The sequence below is a fragment of the Octopus sinensis genome, linkage group LG22 (genome assembly GCF_006345805.1).
Source record: "Octopus sinensis linkage group LG22, ASM634580v1, whole genome shotgun sequence".
Taxonomy (NCBI): Eukaryota; Metazoa; Mollusca; class Cephalopoda; order Octopoda; family Octopodidae; genus Octopus; species Octopus sinensis.
The window spans coordinates 20,429,466-20,449,801 of NC_043018.1; the positions used below are offsets into that span (position 1 = coordinate 20,429,466).

Consider the following 20,336-nt stretch of genomic DNA (forward strand, 5'->3'; position numbering starts at 1 on the left):
TTATAATCTGTGCAAGTGCAATGAGAAGGTCATAAGAACAGAAAACAGGGGATAGCTCACTGATGACATCATCAAATGCTAAAAGGGGGAGAAAAAAAAAAAAAAGCCGATAAGAAAACAGAAAAATATTAATTAGCCTTGAAAATATTAATTAGTGAAGCAGTCGTTAAATTGTTTATTATGTCGGGTCACTGTTAAAACTGAGCGGAAAGTGTTCCAATTGAATGAAGTATTATGAATTCTAACAGTGGAATAAGGTCAGAGATTTGGAGAGAAAGAAGAGAGGAAGGAAGGAAGGAAAGAAAAGAATGAAAGAAAGAAAGGAAGGAAGGAAGGGAATGATGGAAGGAGATAATCAATAAAATAGTATTTTATTTTATTGTCCCCTGAAGAACAAAATAAAAGCATTTTTTTTCTATAAAAAGGCGCAGGAGTGGCTGTGTGGTAAGTAGCTTGCTAACCAACCACATGGTTCCGGATTCAGTCCCACTGCGTGGCATCTTGGGCAAGTGTCTTCTGCTATGGCCCCGGGCTGACCAATGCCTTGTGAGTGGATTTGGTAGACGGAAACTGAAAGAAGCCTGTCGTATATATATGTGTGTGTGTGTGTGTGTGTGTGTGTGTATGTGTGTGTGTTTGCGTGTGTGTGTTTGTCCCCCTAGCATTACTTGACAACCGATGCTGGTGTGTTTACATCCCCGTCACCTAGCGGTTCGGCAAAAGAGACCGATAGAATAAGTACTGGGCTTACAAAGAATAAGTCCCGGGGTCGATTTGCTCGACTAAAGGCGGTGCTCCAGCATGGCCGCAGTCAAATGACTGAAACAAGTAAAAGAGTAAAGAGTAAGAGTAAAGTGTATTTGCTTCAGGGATTCATTTTAGGTGTAAGATAGGGCAAACATGGCTGTAAGGTTAAGAAGCTTGCTTCCCAACCACGGGGTCTTGGGTTCAGTCCCACTGTGCAGCGCCTTGGACAAAGCCTTGTGAGCAGACTTGGTAGATGGAAACTGAAAGAAGCCTGTTGGTTGTATGTGTGTGTATGTGTGCGCATGTATATATAAGTGTGTGTGTGTGTGTGTGTGTGTGGTTTGTGTGTATTCTTGTTTTGACATCACATGATGGTCGTAAACAAGCATCACCATCATAGAAGCAGTGTTGTTCATTTCCAGTCTTCTGTGAAATGCATGTCAGGTCATGGGGAAATGTTATCTTGCTTACAAACAAGTGAGGGTTGGCAGTTGCAGAAAATCTGCCCCAACAAATTCCATCTGACCCATGCAGGCACAGACATTAAGTGATAATGATGATGATGATGATGATCAAACTGGCTCCTGGTATTTGACCGATGCCATTATTTTACTGACCAAGGAAAGATGAAAGGAAAAAAATTAACCTTGGCCATCTTAGAACTCAGAATGCAAAGGGCTGCTGCTCTGCTCGTTTTGCCAAACTATCGGACCATTCTAAGTGTTACTAATAAACAATTTTGATCTAATTATTCATTGTAGCTAGTAAATAACATTTGTGATTGTGCATATCTAGAACACAATCATCTGATGTCCTTCCTTTTTCTCAAGACAGTCGTGTAATTTCAGGAATATTTAGCTGCTGTTTCTAGACAGTTGAGCAACAACAAATAAAAAAAGATGCCTTCAGTGGGAGACTGTGCAGTTGAGAAACAAACTTCTTAACCATACATCCACACTGCTTTAATGCTTATTGTTTCTTGCTTGCGTGAGTCAGACCAAATTCATTGAGGCAGGTTTTCTATGTCTGGATGCTCTTCCCATTGTCAACCCTCTACTCTTCCAAACCAATGTGCTTTCACAGGAGACTGCTAGCAACAGCACCATGATGGTGACCATCATCATCATCATCATCATTTAACATCCATCTTCCATGCATGCATGGGTAGGACAGCTGGCAGAAGCCGGCCAGGCAGAAAACCTACCCAAGGCTACTGTGTCTGTTTCGCCAGGGATTTTACGGCTGGATGCCCTTCATAGCACCAACCACTCTGCAGAGTGGACTCGGTGCTTTTTATGTAGCACTAGCACAGGCAAAGTTAGTTTAGGCATGACTTTTACAGCTGGATGCCCTTCCAAACGCCAACCACATTACAGTGTGGACTGGATGCTGTTAACATGGCACCAGCACAGGCAGGGTAACCAAGTAACTCACAAGACAAGGAATTGTGAGAGGGGCAGAGGCATTTGAGGAGGGGATCTTGTGTCAGAGGATGAAAGGTTAGCGTGTGACAAGGAGACAGAGAGATGATATTTGTTTACAATTAGTATAAAACATCAAGACAAGGACATACACACACACACACACCTGACAGGCTTCTTTTCAGTTTCCATCAACCAAATTCCATCAGAAGGCTTTGGTTAGCCAGAGACTACAGTTACAGTAGAAAACCCTTGCCCAAGGTGATGTATAGTGAAATTGAACCTAAAACCTCACAGTCTCAAAGCAAACTTCTTAAACACACACCAATGCCTGCAACTTATATATATATATATTTCTTTACTACCCACAGGGGCTAAACGCAGAGGGGACAAACGAGGACAGACAAACGGATTAAGTCGATTACATCGACCCCAGTGTGTAACTGGTACTTAATTTATCGACCCCGAAAGGATGAAAGGCAAAGTCGACCTCGGCGGAATTTGAACCCAGAACGTAACGGCAGACGAAATACGGCTGCGCATTTCGTCCGGCGTGCTAACGTTTCTGCCAGCTCACCGCCTTGTAACTTATATATATATGTGTGTGTGTGTGTGTCTTTCAGTGAGTAAAGCGAGATCTTTCTGTGTCCTGGTTGCAGTTACATATTAAACAAAAAAGCATAATATGGCCGCCCTATCTTTAACAGACATTCATTAACTAAATGTGTACACATTTTGTTGTTATTTCTACATATAGCATTTGAGCAAGCGACATTAGAATAAAAACCAACAACGAGATTGAGACAGATACAGTATCAAATTATGAATGAACTGTCAATGAACTCGTTCTCTCTCTCTCTCTCTCTCTCTCTCTTTCTCTCTCAATTAAGGTTTTTATGATATCTGCAACTATTCAATTCTCTGGTTATTCTACTCCGAGATTCTGGTTTTAGGTCAACTAGTCGTGTTGATGTAAATACAAATATGATACCAGAGTTAGGCTATCCAATGTCAATGTAGTTGCCGTTATTATTGTAGTTGGCGATGTTCTCAAAGAATAAGATAAACAGGAAGGCAGCTGGAATGGATTTCAGAGATTGGTAGAAGAACTTTAAAGCGTTAAAATAACAGTAATTCTTTCTATTGTAGGAAGGACAAAGCCTGAAATTTGTGGGAGGGAGAGGTTAGGCAATTATGTCAACCCCCCCAGTGACATAGCTGGTACTTATTTTATTGACCCCCAAAAGGGGTGAAAGGTAAAGTCAACTCCATTGGAATTTGTATTCAGAAATGTAAAGCTGGAAAAATGCTGTTCAGAATTATAACTGGCATGCATATCATTCTAACAGCTCACCACTTTATGATGATGATGATGATAATAATAATAATAATAATGCTCTCATAGCTTCTGATCTTAACTGATTAGAAGTGTTATCATGTACATTGTTTTGTCTTGGTATAAAAGATGGCCGACAGCAAATATTCTGCTCAATACCACAGATTTGCTTGTCAGTTGTTTGACCTTAACCAGTTGAGCATGTCCCTTAGTGGCTGACGATATGTGCATCTCTGATCACGAGCAGAAGTAGTGGGGGGGCATCATAGCCATGTGTTGAGAGGGATTCTTTGGGGTTTGAATAATTCACCTCAGGAAACATGGGTGGTTCTTTCAACATCCTTAAACTACCCTTATTCAGGGACCTTTTGAGTGGGATGGGCTACTCAACCTGAAGAAAATTCTAACTGGGCCCCACCTGCAAGGTTATGTGCTGTTTATTTTGATACGAGATCACCATGTCGCGCACATATGGTTGTGATGCATGTACCTAGTGTACCCTTATCAGACGGGTAGTCATGATGGGTATACTGGGCTTCGTATATTTTACCCCAGTGTCACTTTGATGGCATGCCCTGCTCTCTCACTCAACAACAACAATAATAATAATAATAATAATAATAATAATAATAATAACTCTTTCTACTGGAAGCACATGGCCTAAAATTTGGGGGAAGGGTTTAAGTCGATTACATCAATCCCAGTGCATAACTGGTACTTGTTTAACCGGCCCCAAAAGGATGAAAGGCAAAGTCGACTTTGGCAGAATTTGAAGTCAGAATGTGAAGACGGATGAAGAACCATAAAGCATTTTGCCCGGCATAATAATAATAATAATAATGATGATGATGATGATCTTTTCTACTGGAAGCACAAGGCCTCAAATTTTGGGGGAAGGGATTAAGTCGATTACATCGATCCCCAGTACTCAACTGGTACTTATTTTATAGACCCGAAAATGATGAAAGGCGGAATTTGAACTCAGAATGTAGCAGCAGATGAAATACCACTAAGCATTTCACCCGGCACACTAATGATTCTGCCAACTCATCGCTTTAACAATAATAATAATAATAATCCTTTCTATTATAGGCACAAGGCCACAAATTTGTGGGGAGGGGGATTAGTTGATTACATCAACCCCAGTGTTTCGTTGGTACTTAATTGATTGACCCCAAAAGGATGAAAGGCAAAGTCGGCCTCGGTAGAATTTGAACTCAAAATGTAGCGACAAGCTTTTCGCCCGGTGCGCTAACAATTCTGCCAACTCGTTGCTTTAATAATAATAATAATGATAATAATAAAAAAAAAAAATCCATGGAGTTTTGTGCTGGAATAGCTTTCCCTTGAAATTCCAGGAAAGGAAAAGGGGGCAGGGGTATAAAAGTTGTAAGAAAAACAAAACTAAAACTTTGAAAACAAAAAGATATTTTTAGAATTGTAATTTCCATTTATCTTTTTCCTTCCCCATGTGGTATGGGACTTCGAAGGACACCAGTATAAAAAAAAAAAAAAAAACACCAAAAAAGGAAAAAAAAAAACATTGCGTTCGTTAACAATAAAGAGAGCAGAGGAAATACGATTTGCTACGTATCACTCTTTCCGCAACTGAAAATCCCAGACACCAGGTTATAAAGATGGAGAGATGATTTGTAAAAGAAAATGATTGGAGGAGAAGGAAGGAAAGAAACAAACACACACACACACACAAAGAAAAACAACAACAAAAAAACAACACAAACAACATTGATGCTCTGGTACATGAGCACTAATAATAAATGTTCTACTCTACTAGTTGTCGATATAGACTAGCCAGTGATAAATATATATTTCTTCTTAACACAATTGGAATGCAATTTTCTTTTCCTTTTAGCTTTTTTTGAATTTTTTTTTTTTTTTGACGAACAAAAGATGCTGATGTGGTTGTGTGGTTAAGAGGTTTCATTACTAGCCGTGTTGCTGCAGGTTCAGTCCCAGTGTGTAGCACTTTGGGACAAGGGTTTTCTACTAAAGCCCCCAGATTCAATCAAACAAAGCATTGTGAATGGACTTAGTAGATGGAAACTGAAAGAATCCCATCACGTGTGCATGTGTGTATGCACGCACGTGAGCATGTATATGGGCATGGCTGTGTGGTAAGAAGTTTGCTTCTCAATGAGAGGTAGTCATTATGGGTTGCTCAGCTTGCTAGAAATTGCAACCAAATCTCCCTGCAAATCAAGCTTCATCATCATCGTTTAACATCCACTTTCCATGCTAGCATGGGTTGGACGGTTCAGCTGGGGTCTGGGAAGCCAGAAGGCTGCACCAGGCCCAGTCTGACCTGGCAATGTTTCTACGGCTGGATGCCCTTCCTAACGCCAACAACTCTGTGAGTGTAGTGGGTGCTTTTTATGTGCCACCGGCACAGGTGCCAGATGAGGCTGGCAAACGGCCATGATCGGATGGTGCTTTTTACGTGTCATCGGCACAGGTGCCAGGCGAGGCTGGCAACGGCCACAATCGGATTGGTGCTTTTTACGTGCCAAAACAAAAACAAAACAAAAAGGCCATGGAATAATGTACCTAAAACAACCACCAAAACATTGAAAGTCTTTGTTTATTGGTCTGCTCATTTGGTTAACTCGGGGTTAAGCAACAACAACAACAACAACAGACATACATAAAGATAGTAGACAGTGGAGAATGTACGACAGACTCAGATTGCTACACTGCTACCACAGAGTGCACCTCTTGTGACAGTGTGGTGTCCTGTGTGCCTCAGTGACTCTCAAAGCTTTGCCAGTGGATTGCAAGCTCTTGTTAGGGCCTTCCATGCTGGACAGGTCAAAGGAGAGGGGCCAAACTAATATGGACTCCCTCTTCCCAGAGGTAAAAATGGGTTTGTGTACAGCCAACACCTCTATACAAAAAAATAAGCAAAATTACAGAAGCATCAATGACAACCTATTTCTTTACTACCCACAAGGGGCTAAACACAGAGGAGACAAACAAGGACAGAGAAACGGATTAAGTCGATTACATCGACCCCAGTGCGTAACTGGTACTTAATTTATCGACCCCGAAAGGATGAAAGGCAAAGTCGACCTCGGCGGAATTTGAACTCACAACGTAACGCAGACGAAATACCGCAAAGCATTTCGCCCGGCGTGCTAACGATTCTGCCAGCTCGCCGCCTGACACCCGAAAACCAACAGGACGTAGGAGAGGAAGGGCCTTACCTCAAGGAAACGTATGATGTGGTACATCAAAATCCAAAAGGAAGCTTAAGAAGCAAGGATCCCGCTGGAGAGGTGCAGGAAACACAACACAAAAGGGAGAACAATCGTCGATGGCCAATGCTTCACAGGGAGTGGGATGGGGCTTAAATAGGGCATGGCTGTGTGGTAAGAAGCTTGCTTCTCAACCACATGGTTCTAGGTTCAGTCCCGCTGTGTGGGACTTAGGGCAAGTGTTTTCTCAGGTCAACCAAAGTCTTGTGAATTGATTTGGTAGACAACTGAAAGAAGCCTTTCATGTATATTATATGCATGCATGCATGTAAGTATGTATGTATATGCATGTATGTATGTACGTATGTATATGCATGCATGTATGTATATGCATGTATGTATGTATGTATGTATGTATATGCATGCATGTATGTATGTATGAATATGCATGCATGCATGTATGTATATGCATGTATGTATGTATGTATGTATGTATGTATATGCATGCATGTATGTATGTATGTATATGCATGCATGTATGTATTATATATGCATGCATGTATGTATGTATGTATATGCATGCATGTATGTATGTATGTATATGCATGCATGTATGTATGTATATGCATGCATGTATGTATGTATATGCATGTATGTATGTATGTATGTATGTATATGCATGCATGTATGTATGTATGTATATGCATGCATGTATGTATGTATATGCATGCATGTATGTATGTATATGCATGCATGTATGTATGTATGTATGTATATGCATGCATGTATGTATGTATGAATATGCATGCATGCATGTATGTATATGCATGTATGTATGTATGTATGTATATGCATGCATGTATGTATGTATATGCATGTATGTATGTATGTATGTATATGCATGCATGTATGTATGTATGTATATGCATGCATGTATGTATGTATATGCATGCATGTATGTATGTATATGCATGCATGTATGTATGTATGAATATGCATGCATGCATGTATGTATATGCATGTATGTATGTATGTATGTATATGCATGCATGTATGTATGTATATGCATGCATGTATGTATGTATATGCATGCATGTATGTATGTATGTATGTATATGCATGCATGTATGTATGTATGTATATGCATGCATGTATGTATGTATATGTATATAATTATGTATGTGTGCCTTTGTACCTGTGTCTGGCCCCCATCACCATTTCACAACTGGTGGTGGTGTGTTTACATCTCCATAACTTAGCGGGTCAGCAGAAGCGACCCTAACAATAAGTACTAGACTTAAAAAGTAAGTCCTGGGGGCAATTTGGTCGACTAAAAAACCCTTCGAGGCTGTGCTCCAGCATGGCCACAATCAAATGACTGAAACAAGTAGAAGATCAAAAGAGAACTGGTACACTGCATTACAAGCAAATAGGCCCCCAAAAATGTTTAATAGACAGAAGTATGGCACAGATGGGGGTGTGAGTCTACGGGTCTAGGGGGTCATACCTGGTCATTTGACTGACCACCTACGTGTTGTAGGCCTGTTCGAGCAGAGCTACTGTCTCAGAGACACATCAACCTGTTGTACCCCTAATTTTACTGCAGTTTGTATTCCTAATGTCAAATACTTTACAGTGTACTGGGTGCTTCTTATGTGGGAGATAGGGTGGATGTAAGTGGTGGGTGTGAAGCAGCTGTGACAGCAAATGCGAGACTCCGCTGGGTGAAGTTCAGGGAATGTGGAGCATTGTTATACGGTGGGTGGGGAAGGTTCTCATTGAAGATGAAAGGAAGGGTCTATAAGAGTTGTGCGAGAGCTGCAATGCAGTATGGGAGTGAGACATGGTGCCTGAGAGAGAGAGATGGTAATTTTGAGAAGGACTGAGAGAGCAATGGTGAGAGAAATGCGTGGGGGTGAAGCCGTTTGATAAGAGGAGGACTGAGGACTTGATGGGGATGCTGGGGTTGGAGGAATCGGTGGAATGGTTGTCAAGGGTGAATGGAGTGAAGCCGTATGGGCATGTGTTGAGGAGGGATGAAGAGCATGCTCTGAGAAGGGTGATTGCATTTGAGGTGAGAGAACAGTGAGAGAACAACAAGAAGAATTCGATATACTCACCTCACTTAATAGAAGACACAAACAGCACCAATGTCTAAGAAGCCCAATTTGATCAGGCAACTTCTATAACAATTTTTATTTCTAAAAATCACTTCCACAGCATCTTTCCTACTTTCTCCTGTTTTACATTGTGTAGCAGTTACCGACACTTCCCAACAGCCATCTGAAAGAAAAAAGAGAAAAAAAGACCCTTTAAGGCAGTGCTCCAGCATGGCCGCAGTCAAATGACTGAAACATGTAAAAGAAAAAAAAAGAATAATGATATATATTTGTTGTGCAAGATTTTTTATGTGAAGTCGTGTCTTGAAACAGATATTGTTATATTTTGGAATGGTCATTTTTGCCAGTTTAACCAATAAAAACACACGCACTATATATTTGGTGTTATTTTGCTTCAGTGTTGATTGATTGATTGATTGATTCTAGTTTCAGCTCACGAGCTGTGGCCATGCTAGGGCACCGCCATTTGGTGTTGCTACATGGTTTTACTTCACGAATGCTTTTTAGCAACTGCCATTTGGTGCATGAGAGAGTTCGATGCAGCTGCCCTCATCTGCACCTCCTGCCGTGAAGTTGGTTCATCTGGGATACCTGACAAGAAGAGTGTTATTTATTTTTCACATTAATCTTAATCTTATTTTGGCCAGAGTTATTTCCGTGACCACATTGGTGGTCCTTTGTTAGTAAGGTTAGTAAGGAGAGACACACAAATAAGAAAGAAGAAAACAAAGGACCACTGATGCGGTCACAGGAGTGTGACGAAAGAACTCTGGCCGAAATAAGATTAAGATTAATGTAAAAAATAAATAACACTGAAACAAAGTAACACCAAATATATAGTGCGTGTGTTTTTATTGGCTAAACTGGCAAAAGGACCATTCCGAAATATAACAATAATGATATACGCTCACTGAAAAAATATTCCTGTTATGTAAAAAGTTTATAACGTATGTGTGTGTATGCATGCGTTACAGTCACCATCATCATTTACTGTCCACTTTCCATGCTGGCATGGGTTGGACGGTTTGACAGACACTAGTAAGTCAGAAGCATTACCCAATGTATCTTTTTCTCAAATGGCAGGGTGTGGTCTAGAAGGAAATTAGTCTGTTATTTCTAGCCAGTCGAACACTCTTGAATCTTAAATTTCAGCAACCTGTTGTACCCCTATTTTACTGCTGCTTGTATTCCTAATGTCAAATACTTTACAGTGTACTGGGTGCTTCTTATTTGGGAGATAGGATGGATGTAAGTGGTGGGTGTGAAGCAGCTGTGACAGCAAATGCGAGACTCGGCTGGGTGAAGTTCAGGGAATGTGGAGCATTGTTAATCGGGGGTGGTGGGGAAGGTTCTCATTGAAGATGAAAGGAAGGGTCTATAAGAGTTGTGCGAGAGCTGCAATGCAGTATGGGAGTGAGACATGGTGCCTGAGAGAGAGAGATGGTAATTTTGAGAAGGACTGAGAGAGCAACGGTGAGAGAAATGTGTGGGGTGAAGCTGTTTGATAAGATGAGGACTGAGAACTTGATGGGGATGCTGGGGTTGGAGGAATTGGTGGAATGGTTGTCAAGGGTGAATGGAGTGAAGTAGTATGGGCATGTGTTGAGGAGGGATGAAGAGCATGTTCTGAGGAGGGTGATTGCGTTTGAGGTGAATGGATCGTGAAAGCGGGGTCAGCCGAGGAAAAGATAGAGGAGGAAATTGGGAGGTTTGGTTTGAAAAGGGAGGATGCCCAAAACCAGGCAAGATGGTGTGAGGGCAGTTGCTATGGCATTGAGGTTGATCTGGCCACCCCCATTAATCTAGAACCCCCAAAATCTAGAACTAAAACATTGGATGATGACCAGCAGCAATGGGGTCACCAAGTAACTTGCAGGACAAGGCCCCTCAACTGCAGAAGCGGGGAAGAAGTAATAGTGAGGGATAGAACAGAAAAAGGTGTCTTAGAGGTGTCATGGCAACTTCAGGTGGGGACAGGGAGAGAAGATGGTGAAGCTGTGACCATAACTCATGCCAACATGAAAAAACAGACAAAAACAAACAAATATTCTTAAGTTAATAAATCTGATGGATTAATGGAAGGACACTGTTAATAATTTGTTTCTCTACTCCGCTGCTTAACCTTCACTAATTCCCTTTTATGATTTACCATAAATTTCTCATTTATCCGAGCCTAGACTCAGTACATTCTGTTGTTAAAAAAAGGGAAGAATTTGAAGACCAGGGCTCGCATGACATCTTTACCTCTCCTTTAGCTACCCTCATAGCTATTATATTCCTTTTAGGTGAAATGGTCCCCAAAATTATACAAGATTTTTACCTCTCTTTTTCCTTCTTTTTGGATAAACGGTACAGAAATCCATGTATACGATATCTGTACCATCTCCTTTAATTAATCTCATATCCAAAATACTCATTTTCTTCTTTTAGGGTGAACTGTTACTGAAAACTGATATTTTGGACTGAACTGAAGAACTTCACACTGCTAGAGGCACCTCTCTTCTTTTACGGGTTAGTCAGAGAAGGAAAGAATATTTCTAAATTTTTTCATGACCTTCCAAATTCAAGAAGGAAGTTATCTCCATGCTCAAGTCCTGGCCCAAGTGCTTACAATGGAGTGGAGTTTGTTAAAGGGATCCACAGGAGTTTGCTAAAGGGATCCATATGGTGTTACAATGGAGTGGAGTTTGCTAAAGGGATCCATATGGTGTTAGAATGGAGTGGAGTTTGCTAAAGGGATCCACAGGAGTTTGCTAAAGGGATCCACAAGAGTTTGCTAAAGGGATCCATATGGTGTTACAATGGAGTGGAGTTTGCTAAGGGATCCACAGGAGTTTGCTAAAGGGATCCACAAGAGTTTGCTAAAGGGATCCATATGGTGTTACAATGGAGTGGAGTTTGCTAAAGGGATCCACGGGAGTTTGCTAAAGGGATCCATATGGTGTTGAACCAGGTACTAAACACGGTGTAGCACCCATAAGCAAATACAATTTATCTGATTAACTTCTGTACAGTTTCCATCTACCGTTACTTAACTCTTGTGTCTTTGGTTGATCCAAGAGTATTCTAGATAACACTAGATCAAGATTATACGCAATGGAATCAAACACAAACCCTCATGGTCACAAACCAAATTTCTGACCCACATGAACATGCTGCAAACAACAAACAAATGAATTTATCATCATCATCATCATCGTTTAACGTCTGTTTTCCATGCTAGCATGGGTTGGACGGTTTTGACTGAAGGCTGGCAACCAGGCTCCAGTCTTGATTTGGCAGAGTTTCTACAGCTGGATGCCTTTCCTAATGCTAACCACTCCGAGAGTGTAGTGGGTGCTTTTTACGTGCCACCTGCACGGGGGCCAGTCAGGTGGCACTAGCAATGACCTCGCTCAAATCTTTTTACATGTGCCACCAACACAGGTGCCAGTGAAACAATGTTGGTAACAATCACGCTCGAATGGTACCCTTTTACGTTCCACGGGTACGGAAGCCAGTTGGCTGCTCTGGCAACGATCACAACGATCATGCTCAGAATTGTAAAGTAAAAATGTTACTTATTCTCGTTGGCAGCTATATAACACTTGACTAGGAGCGAGATTTTGTCAGATAAGAAAATAGTAATTTTCCAACACAGAGCAAGTTGCAGATTTGGGCATAGTTCAAGAAATTACATGTAAACATTGAAGGACTACATCAAGGAGGCTATGCAAATAGCTTTAGTATAATCCCAAGTAGTTGCCAGTTGGTAAGGAGCATTATTTACAAACAAGTTGTGAACATAAGTTAATGGAAATAGACAATATTGAATTTCCATATTCAGAAAAAAAAACAAAAAACAAACGTAATAGAACAGGCTTCTACGTAATAAATATCACTCTATCGCTGTATCAATCAGACAATGTTATATGATGCTGGTCACAACATGCTTCCTTGCAGTGTTGCAGCATTGAAATGATGTCACCCTTCTGGCTGGGCAGCTAGGCCTACGGTGCATACGTGAGCAAGGTCACAACATTCTGGTATTTTTAAACCGGGTGCCAATCTATCACAGGGGAACTCGTTTACAGCTGAGTGGACTGGAGCAACATCATCATCATCGTCATCATCATTTAACATCCGCTTTCCATGCTAGCATGGGCTGGACAGTTCAACTGGGGTCTGGGAAGCCAGAAGGCTGCACCAGGCCCAGTCTGATCTGGCAGTGTTTCTACAGCTGGATGCCCTTCCTAATGCCAACCACCCTGTGAGTGTAGTGGGAGCTTTCTACGTGCCAGACAGGGCTGGTGAACGACCATGGTCAAATGGTGCTGTTTACGTGCCACCAGCACAGAGGCCAGACGAGGCTGGCAATGGTCACGATCAGATGGTGCTTTTTACGTGCCACCGGCACGGAGGCCAGTCAGGGCGGTGCTGGCAATGGCCACATTCGGATGGTTCTCTTACGTGCCACCAGCACTGGTATCACAGCTGCAATTTCCATTGATGTTGATTTTTTTGCAAGGATACAATGCACCACCCGGTCCAGGAAGTACTTACAATCATGAATGTAATACGCTAACCGCTAAGTCATGTGTCCCCATAAATAATCTTGTTATACCTGTATGTAACTGAACTAAAGAGGGAGTCAATCAACCAGCTAGAAATAGCAGATAAATCTCCCTCGAATCATACATTACCAACTTAAAAGAATACATTAGGTAATGTGTTCTAGATACACTCTGTTTGAAACACTACATCTGAACAGAAAAATAAAATGGATGGTCATGGTTGGACTCCTTTTTGTTCATAGACCTGCTATATAAAAACTGACCTAGATCTAATTAGCTACAACTAATATTTAATTTCATCATTATGAATACACACAACAACAGGTGTAGGCATGGTTGAGTGGTTAACATTCACTTCTCGTCCACATGGTTTCAAGTTCAGCCCCACTGCACACACTTTGGGCAAATGTTTTCTGCTATAGCCCCAGGCTGGCCAATGCCTTGTGAATAAATTTGGTAGAAGGATGGAAGGTGGACACAGGTACAGTGATGAGGGTGGATAGTCTCTCATGCATAGGTGTAGTGAAGTGTGGGAGAAGCAGAGTGATGGTGGGTGGGGAGAGCTATTCATTGTTGCTTGCAAGTATCACTAGAAGTGAGGAATTTGTTTCACATTGCTTGACAACTGGTGTTATTTTGGTCACCTCCCCATAACTTTGCAGTTCGATAAAAGGAGACTGATAGAATAAGTGCCGCACATCACACAAGCACTGCAGTCAACTTTGACTGACCGAACCCTTAAATCCTTAAAAGTGGTGCTCCTGCATGGTCACTTTCCAATGAGTGGGAACAAATACAAGAATAAAAGAATAACAGTTTATGGATCAGTGTTTCAGTAGAGCCAACCCTTTAATTAATATTTATATTCTTTTGACGAGTAATTTAATAAAGAGTGTAATTTATACAGAAAGATCAGTCACATCCTATTTTATAAAACAAAACTGACTTCCCCAAATAGATTTGAATAGAATTCATAAATAAAACATTATATTAACAACTTTAACCAAAGAGTTTTCATATATGCCAACATTTTCTTTTCATTATTTCCGAGTTTGCAAAATAGACTTATAATTAGTGCAAAACCCTGCAAGCTGTCACATTGTTTATCGTTAGATGAAGAAAACGACTTTACTCAAAATTACAAATGAAAGACCATAATTGAATAAAAACTGTTTTAAAAGTCACCATATCTCCATTGTTTGGTCGAGCAACACCACCAAATAATATAGCAATTATTTCCGTATTGTTTGAAATGAAATTTTTGCTTGTAAATTTAAAAACCTTGGATATGAATGACAATGTCAAAAGCGTCCATTTAATGATTATTTAAAACTCACAAATGTTTAAAACTTTTCGCAGTAAAGAATGAAAAAAGTGCAAAGCTATTGTTTGGTCATAATAAACAAGAGAACTGGTTAGGTTAAGGTTATTCAGATTTCACAGAGGAACCGTGGCATTTTCACTCCTGGAAGCTAAGAAGTGCTATAAATAACTATTTAATTACAATGAATGCATTCAAAAATTAGAATGGATTTCTCCTAATAGATGTGACACTGCTAAATGAGTCAATTTTCAAAATTAATTGCAACATCATTAATTTTCATTTGCTGTATAAAGGAAGCCATCAAATGTTTCAAAATAACTAACTGCTGTGAGCAATGTCACCTTCTTATTTCTTTACTACCCACAAGGGGGTTATATACAGAGGGGACAAACAAGGACAAACAAAGGGATTAAGTCGATTATATCGACCCCAGTGCATAACTGGTACTTAATTTATCGACCCCGAAAGGATGAAAGGCAAAGTCAACCTCGGCGGAATTTGAACTCAGAACGTAGCGGCAGACGAAATACTGCTGAGCATTTCGCCCGGCGTGCTAACGATTCTGCCAGCTCGCCTGTGAGCAATGTCACCTTCTGTCTCCAACTCTAATCGATACCAACATTCTAAAGGCAAGTAAAGGGTAAAGACCCACTTAGGTCATGAATGACCTTGGGATTACACCTAGAAAGTACCCCCACCATTGCGAGGTACAAGTATGGGCAAGATTGTTTTGTGGAAGACCAGCAGCTGTCCATGCAAATGGCAAAATGTTGATACAGCTTGGCACAAGTGACATCTGATTTGAACAGTGTGATCTTGTAAGATCCAAAACATAAGGAATGATAAGAATTACTATATTACCAAAATTCCTTAAAAGGCCACTGCTTAGTACACATTCTAAATATATAAAATACAAGTATCATTCACATACACACAACACACACATACACACGCACATTTCACTTCTCCCACCCCACCACTTGTTAGCTTCCAATATCAGGTATACAACTCTGCAAGTCTGGATCACAGCTACGAAGTTAGAAAGAGATTTTGGCATTGTGCCCAGCAATCTACAAAGACCAAATCTGATTCAATACAGTTCTTCTGTGAAAAGACGTTCTCCTGTGAGAGGTACAACCTTCTCTAAAAGGTTATCCTCAGTTACATAACAGACTGTTTGTCGGTTATGTATTACATACAATGTTATAGTTACCATACACTGCACAGCAGTACAACTGCCATGCATTAAGAAAACAGTATTGTGGCCATCCATACATAAAAGCATGTCCTTTATAGCTATGCCTCCACTCCGTCTCCCAACCAAAAGGTTTTTGTCTTGCAGGTGCTAATTCTGCATAAAGTGCACTGATGCCAGTGCTGCATAGAATGTGCTGGTGCCGGTGTCACATACTGTGCACTTATTCCAGCGCCATTTAAAGTGCACTCATGCAGGTGCTACATAAAGAGCACTGATACTAGTGCCACATTGGGTACACTCATGCCAGTTCCACATACGCAGCTCTTGTGCAAGTGCCACATGGAGTCCACTCATACTGGTACCACATTAAATGCACTCATGTCAGTTACGTAAAGTGAACTTGTGTTGGCACCATGTAACGTGCACTGGTGCCAGTACCATGCACAGTGCACTTGTAGTGGTGTCACGTAAGGTGCACTCATGTCAGTGCCATATACAGTGCACTCATGCCACTCCTACATGAGGTGCACTTCAATAATGCTATTGGAACTCCAATCGCAACAATAATTCCATCATTGCATTAAGAGTCATAAAATTAGCACCATTATTGCAGTAATTACATCACTGCAATAGCAATGCCCAAAACAATAGCAACTCCAGAAACATCACTGCAACAATAGCAACAGAAACAATAGACTTGTGACACAACAACAACAACAACAACTACAACAACAGTACCATTAAAGCAGCAACACCAGTAACATTATCATAACAGCAAAAAAAGTAATTTCGTTATTGCAACAACAAAGGATCCCCTTCAGCCATGAATGACCATGGCTTGCACCTAGAAAGTTCCACTCTGAGGTACAAGTCCAGGCAAGGTTGTTTATGGAAGACCAGCGGTTGCCCATGTACACCAGCCTGTCCTCTACACACCACTGATCTTATCCAAGGGAAAGGCAAAGGCTGATACAGCTTGGCCTCAATGACACCACAACTCATTTCTGCACCTGAGTGAACTGGAGCAATGTGAAATAAAGTGTCTTGCTCAAGAACACAACACAACCCAGTCCGGGAATCGAACTCACTACCTCGTGATTGTGAGCCTGACGCTCTAACTATTGAGCCATGCACCTTCACTACTGCTACAATAGCATTAAAAACAAGAGCACTCAGAGAGCACAAACCTCCGCCAAGGCAACACCAACGTCTTCTCAACGATCAGCCAGAGATTATATTTTTGAAATGAGAATATCTGAAATAAACTCGACTGCTCTCCTAAACGAGAATGCTAAAAATGAACTCAACCTCTCTCAAAAATTAAGTAAAAAAAACAGGAAAAATAATCCAGAACCAATGGCCTAGTGGTTAGGGCAGCGGACTTGCGGTCGGAGGATCCGGTTTCGATTCCCAGACCGGGCGTTGTGTGTGTTTATTGAGCGAAAAAACACCTAAAAGCTCCACGAGGCTCCGGCAGGAGGTGGTGATCCCTGCTGTACTCTAAAGGCGGTGCTCCAGCATGGCCGCAGTCAAATGACTGAAACAAGTACAAAAAAAAAAAAAAAAAAAAAAAACCCTTGTCCGGTACAAGATCAATCCCAAAATCTAATCAGTTCGTGCCAGTCACGAGGTCAAACATGCCTCAAAGTTTCATCCAAATCCATCCAGCAGTTGTTGAGATATCTTGTCCACGGACAAACTGACAAACAAATACAACTGAAAACAATACCTCTGCTTTCGCTAAGGCAGAGGTGATAATACCATTACTGCTCCAAAAGGACCGTCTGTAATATGATTATTGCAGCAAGAGGTACACCAACAATGTCACAATGGTAACACAAAAGACATTATTGTTGAAACAATAGCAAAACTGATAATACCAGTACTGCAGTAATAGTGAGATGACTGAATTGTTGCTAATATGATTATTGTATCAATGGATGGAAGCACTCCGTCGGTTACGACGATGAGGGTTCCGGTTGATCCGATCAACGGAACAGCCTGCTCGTGAAATTAACGTGTAAGTGGCTGAGCACTCCACAGACACGTGTACCCTTAACGTAGTTCTCGGGGATATTCAGTGTGACACAGAGAGTGACAAGGCCGGCCCTTTGAAATACAGGTACAACAGAAACAGGAAGTAAGAGTGAGAGAAAGTTGTGGTGAAAGAGTACAATAGGGATCACCACCATCCCCTGCCGGAGCCTCGTGGAGCTTTTTAGGTGTTTTCGCTCAATAAACACTCACAACGCCCGGTCTGGGAATCGAAACCGCGATCCTATGATATTCAGCGTGACACAGAGAGTGACAAGGCCGGCCCCTTGAAATACAGGTACAAGAGAAACAGGAAGTAAGAGAGAGAGAAAGTTGTGGTGAAAGAGTACAGCAGGGATCACCACCATCCCCTGCCGGAGCCTCGTGGAGCTTTTTTAGGTGTTTTCGCTCAATAAACACTCACAACGCTCGGTCTGGGAATCAAAACCGCGATCCTACGACTGCGAGTCCGCTGCCCTAACCACTGGGCCATTGCACCTCCACTATTGTATCAATAGCAACTGGGACGAAGCTATTATTTCAAATACAGCAACACTAAACACACCATTGTTGCAAGGAAAACAGCATCAGCTCAACTGTTAGTACAGCAACAACAACAACAACAACGACAACAACGACATCGTTAATGTGGCAAAAGCAATACAAATAACACAATTATTGCAGCAACAGATGGCAACAGAATTTATTTATGAGGGTGACAAGGAGTAGATTAAAAGGAATCAGAGGTTTTAATAATTAATGAAGCGTTTTAACGAACGTCTCTTCCTTAACCTCTTTAGTATTTAAAATGCTGCACTCCACTGGTTACGACGACGAGGGTTCCAGTTGATCCAATTAAGGGAACAGACTGCTTGTGATATTAACATGCAAGTGGCTGAGCACTCCACAGACACGTGTACCCTTAATGTAGTTCGCAGGGAGATTCAGTGTGACACAGAATGTGAGAAGGCTGGCCCCTTCAAAATACAGGGATTACTCGTTTTTGCCAGAAGAGTGAACTGGGGCAACATAAAATAAAGAGTCTTGCTCAAGGACACAACATGTTGCCAGGAACTGAACTCACAGACTTAATGATTGTGATCCAAATACCTTAGCCATGAAGCCATATGCCTTCACCTTTTAGCATTTAAATCTGCCATACTCAGTCCAAATATTCTACCTGTTTCATGTTAGAACCAGCCAGATCTGGTTTCTCACACTTACCCTACAATGTCATTCAAACAATAAACAATCCCATCATCGAAATCTCGATGCTACAAGATAATGCGAATGAAAAAGGATTACATTTGACCGAGTCATCTGAATGCTGAAGGGTGACTGAATCAATCATCAAACAGAGAGCGATATTGCTAATCTCTCCTACTACTCCTTCCTGAACCAACAATTTTGTTGCTATTTCTGAGAATTTCAAAGTTCTCGGCTTTTACAGAGAGATAATTTTTCCATTTTACACAGAGATTTTACCACATAAAAATAGAGTAGCACTGGAAATAATGCCTACAACGGTTCTATGTAAAGAGCCTCAGGGTTAAAAAAAAAAACTAAAAAGAATTTTTTTCTTCTTATTCCACACATAAAGCCGCCATGTATCACCTTTCAGAAAGACACTTTCTTTCAAATAAACAGTGTGTCAAGTGCTGGCATATATATTTCCGAACTAATTAATAAGGAACGAGTAAACACTTCATTAAGACGTGAGGTTATTCCTGTCGTTGTAATTACACTTAATGACAGCCTTCGTTTAAAAGACACCAAGAGAGACTTTTGGCATCAGCTATTTTGAAGAATACTACTTCGATGCTACCGTTTTTCGTGAAGCTATATTCAGTGTTGCAGCACCTTTAACCTACATACTTTGTACACAATTATGTTACAAGGTTTCTTTCTGTGGTGGAATTGTAAGAAGAACTGATTATAATAGTCAAAACATTGGTGGAAGAGTAATTTACTTTCATTATTATTGTTATCATTTATAAGAATATCAGGGTTGCTGTTTGTAATTAGCGCAGTACACATTGAAACATCATTAATGAATGAATACAGCAACGGCAGAGTGTTTTCTCCTAATCAATTGTATTTTACTCCAGCTGGTTTATAGATAGACATATTTGAATAGAACCAGTCTAAATATAGTCAGAGCTAGTTCAGAAACAGCTAATTGGAAGCAGACTGTTGCTTGTACAAAGAAGATATTATATTTTTATATTCAGAGATAAACACTCTCCCGACCCCTCAAAGAAAAATATTACAGGAATTTCATTCATTATATAATGAAAAAAAAAATGTATAATACATATATACACACACACACACATATATAGATATATATATCACGTGATCACGTGACCGACCAGACCATCAGATGTTGCT

The 20,336-nt window shown here is 40.8% G+C and overlaps 1 protein-coding gene across 3 annotated transcripts in view; it reads right to left on the reverse strand.

Annotated features, from left to right (window-relative positions):
• Positions 1–20,336, reverse strand: part of LOC115223142 (ubiquitin thioesterase zranb1-B) — a 173,715-nt gene that overhangs the window by 91,382 nt on the left and 61,997 nt on the right. For 2 of the 3 annotated variants that reach the window (XM_029793563.2, XM_029793564.2), the window contains exon 2: positions 8,837–8,999. The gene's annotated coding sequence lies outside the window, so the exon portion shown is untranslated. Of the gene's footprint in view, positions 1–8,836; positions 9,000–17,045; positions 17,051–18,848; positions 18,860–20,336 lie in introns of those variants that run through there. The other variant, XM_036512220.1, reaches the window with a different exon arrangement.